We start from the raw sequence: 4,473 nt of genomic DNA, 5'->3' as shown, positions 1-4,473 counted from the left end.
TGACAAGGCCAGTGAAGAAGTTGAATGACTCCTAAATTTTCTTGACGATATTTCATTTTGGCCCAAATTGTTGGCAGATATATGCATATATTGCGATAGTCAAGCGGCAATAGGAAGGGCGATGAACATTATGTATAGTAGGAAAACATGTCATATACGATGAAGGTATAAACCGTTAGACAACTATTCCACTGCAACAAAAAGGGGATTTAGCAGTAATTATTTTACAGCAATAAACCAATTGTTGTTAATTTATTGATGGAAGACAAATATTAGCGGCCATAAATATTAATCAGTAACTAGTATATTTTTAGTGGCCATTCAAAAGAATAGACGGTAAAATTATGGCTTTTACTTTTAATATTGCTTCCAATTTCTATTATTTCCTCTAAATCTTTCCCGCCTAAATATATACCCCTTAAATAGCCTAAAGACTATTAAAAGAAATCTGGAATTACCTTAATTGAAAAACCCCAAAGGCCCAAACTAAGCAAATCTCATCCGCTAGCGCTGCAACACAAATTCGTCGGCCACCCTAACAACCAAAAGTGTCAGTAAGTTTCTATCTCTATCTTTAGTGTTTGATTTTGTGCGTGTAGGGTTGATTAAAACTTTCTAATTGGTTGGGTCTATCGCTTTGATTGTCGAATATCTATTCACTGAACGAGTATCGTATCTCTTTCTAGTTTGGAATTGACGAATCTATGGCATGGTTTTGAATTAAACAAACTATTAATTTTTATAGTATATTATTTATCTGGCATCATGGATGTATCCAAGATTTAAACTCTATGAGTTCAAATTATAAAGTTTTTAATAAATTTTTATATATAGATTTTTACTCCGCATCGAAAGTTATGAGTTCAATGGAACCCGTTCCGAACCAACTACATCCGCCCCTGGCTAGCATTGTTCTTATACTTCGTCCGTTTCAATTTATGTAAATCTATTTTCTTTTTAGTCCGTCCCAAAAAGAATGACCTTTTTCCTTATTTGGAAATAATTTACCTTTATGAAATGCTTTATAGCCACACAAAATATATGTGCTTCATTTTACACCACAAGTTCAAAAGTCTTCTCTTTTTTCTTAAATTTCGTGCTCAGTCAAATAGGTTCACATAAATTTGATTGTTCCTATATTCTAGATCTATAGTTGTTTATAGAAAAGCTGGTTTGAGCAATTCAAGATAAAATTGGGGTTGAGCCAGAATAAGTTTTATTTTTTAATTTTTTTTATAATATATATTTTAGAATTGTAATTATCTGTCAAAGCTTGGGTTGTCTGCGTAAGGAGGAATAGGTTGAACATGAACAAATACTAGTTTATTTTTCAGAAAATCTAAAATTAAAATATCAAATCATGTGTGTTGTGATAAAAAGTCTATCCAGTGAGTTCTGACATGCTGATATTTGACCTTAAGAAAAAAGTTCACCATTTTTTATGGTCTTTCCTTCAATCAACTACGAGAATGCCAAGAAATCACTACTAAGTAGTAATGTACTATAGTATTTAATATAACCCATGTCTTACAGTGGTCGCGTGACTTGTTTAGCTGCCTTCTTCATACTTCATGCACTCGGTTCTAATTTATAAGTCTTGTTTATTTTGTCCATGTCAATAGGTATGCAATTTTCTTCAAATCTAAATACCACAGTATGATGATATATTTCTTTTGAGATGGAAGTTTTATGGTTCTTATTACTTTGCAAGATTTCAGTAAGAATTTGTAAAATTTATGGCCCTTTATGGTAGTTGAATACCAAACCAGTTTCCTTTCCCCATAAAACTTCATGTCTCAGGTTCCAATTTCATCTTATTAATCGCGACACAACTTGTGAGATATATTCATTATCTTTCTGAATTGGACTATCATAATCCAAAATAGAATAGCCATAGTTGTTGCTAGTACTAATTTTTATAATACTGCAATATCTAGTTGTTAAGATTTTGTAAACCTGCAATTGATCCATGTATTCTAAGTTAGTTGGGAAGACAGTTGAATGGAAAATTCATTAAGGTTAACAATTTTGTTATAATCAGTATTATTCACCCATCTTCTTTGTTATTCATACTTTTCCCGTTCAAATAATAAGTTTGATGTAATTCCTTTTTTGAGAAGTGATTGGGAAAATTTTTGATTGTTATATCTATAATTTTTGTGCTATGGATTTATGCATTAAGAAGATGATTTCGTTAGTATTTAAAGGCAATTTCTTAATGCAATTCCAATTTTGAGAAGATGATTTAGCTAGTATTTGATTAGTTAAGTATTTTGTCCTTGAGAGTACATGATTAACTGCTAAGAAAATTAGTTTATGCTTGCAATAGATTAAACTTATGAAACGCTGGCAATATAATGATATCAAGTTTTTTGTGTTGCCTACGTTGTTTATTTTGTCATTTAAATTGACCAAGAAAATGTCGCGCTTTTGTAGTACTTTCTTAGGATTGTTATTTCTTTTAACTTAATAAGAAACTATCATGCTTGGTGTTCAAGTTCTGTTTTTTCTCCATCTTCTCTTTTCATGTAGATTTCGATATTATTACTGGCATCGTTCTTTTCCTTCACTTTCTTGTCTTCATCGGCAAAGTATTCTGCTTCCCAGGTACACAAACATTTGATACTACTGTTTGATTTTTCTACTATTTGAGTTTTTCACCTTTGATTTTTAGTAATTTGTTATTGTATTTGGGTTACCTTGGATGCTTCTCACTTTTATATATATACTATTCTCGCTTTTATATATATTTTTCCATGATTGTTGATGTAGTAAGGTTGTGATAGTAGTGAATAATTTTAAAGATAATATTTTTCATGATTGTGATTATATGTGTAATATAATTGTATCCTTCTTATGTACCCACATAGTGAAAGGATTATTTATTTATTTATTCAGTTAAATGGACATCATTTTCTGTCTTTAAATCAATTCATATTTTCATACTTGAATTCTTGGGATGGTTGACAAACCTATAACTTTAAACCCGAAAGTCGATCACAACAAGTGTGTTGAATCTTTGTTGGGTAAGTTTGAACCTCCACTAATTGCACAAAGTATTTGCATTTCTTGAGACCAGATGCTGGTAAATATTCTTTTTTGATAAGGTAATGTAAATTAAAACTTGTTTAAACCTTTGTTACACTGTACTAGAATCGGCTTTAGAGACATTTAGTGTTGTTGTTTTTGCCATATAATTTGAATAGCACAAAATATTTGTTGAAAAGGAAGAGTTTTTACCCATCCTTTTTTTGATACGACTACCTATTGTGATGTTTGTGGAATTGTTGAACTTCGGTGTTATAGTAGAAAGTTCATTTCTGAATAACATCACATTTTATACACTTGTTTCAGTTGATACAAAACCAATTTTTCAATCTCTAATACTAATTATCACATGTCACCTATAACCAACTAAACTCTTATGTTTCAGAAAATGCTTTTTCAATTTAAAAGTTTCTAATGGAAAACTTTTGTTTGCATGCCTAGTGCACCCAGAACTGAAGTTTTTATCAGAAAACAGTTATAGTTATTTTATTAACTTTATATATTTGCATTTCTTGGAATTATAGTTATTTTAAGTTCTTATCAGAAAATAATTATTCTTAAGTTAGCTATAATTTCTAGAGATATTTAATTTCAACTATTTGCGACACATACAGTATGATTATGCCCAGGGTTTTGTCAAGGCCTAATGTGCATAATTTTCTGTCACCTATTTGGGAGCTTCAGTAATAGCATGTAAGCATAATCTAGTATCCATATATAAGGAAAAGAACTTGGTGACTATAACATTTGCTAATGAACTTGGGTGTAGCTTCTTTTTACTTCTCCAAGCTAATACTCCTTTTGATTTTTTCGGTTTCTTCTCTATCACAACAAAGAAAGAAACTCTCTTTCATTGTTTGCACATCCATTTTGCTCCTTTACTAATCCATCTGGTTGTTAGTGCTTATAAATTTTAGGTGAGAAGTTGGTTGAAAATGAATCTGATAGTGATGGAGTCTTCAAGATATTTTTTTCACAGTATATTCCATCTTTTGACAAGTGGAACACGAACCTATTTCCGCTATTCCGGATTCTTATTAAACGTAGCAAAATTTATTTTATAATTTCAGGTCATACAGTCTGATGTTCGATAATTTAGCAGGTGGAAGATTTCAATGTGATGAAAAGTTGTAGAAATTATTTGATGACTATCATTCGTCAAGATTAGTTTTATAATGACATTAGCTATTTAGTTCAAACAATATAAGTTTATTTTTAAAGTTACTATGGCATTAATATATATTTGATTAGTACTTACTTTTACTTGTTAAAATTTATTGAGATATATTATATTTCTTGAATTAATATTAATATATTTTATTGTTTGGATCATATTCTGGATGAATGTAGTAACTATTATTAATGGTGGCTAAATTATTGTTATTACAGCTAGTGACTTTTAGCGCTAATTTAAATGGACGATAA

The 4,473-nt window shown here is 30.1% G+C and overlaps 1 long non-coding RNA gene across 1 annotated transcript; it reads left to right on the top strand.

Moving 5' to 3' along the window:
• Nucleotides 1-451: 451 nt before the first annotated feature.
• On the top strand, nt 452-4,273 carry LOC107800818 (uncharacterized). Its single transcript, XR_001651508.2, has 3 exons — nt 452-554; nt 2,533-2,607; nt 4,119-4,273. It is a non-coding gene; the product is annotated as an uncharacterized LOC107800818 (long non-coding RNA).
• Nucleotides 4,274-4,473: the final 200 nt, after the last annotated feature.

The sequence above is a fragment of the Nicotiana tabacum genome, chromosome 4, assembly GCF_000715075.1.
Source record: "Nicotiana tabacum cultivar K326 chromosome 4, ASM71507v2, whole genome shotgun sequence".
Taxonomy (NCBI): Eukaryota; Viridiplantae; Streptophyta; class Magnoliopsida; order Solanales; family Solanaceae; genus Nicotiana; species Nicotiana tabacum.
The sequence above is the reverse complement of the archived record's forward strand: the minus strand, read 5'-3'. Positions and strand labels throughout refer to the sequence as shown.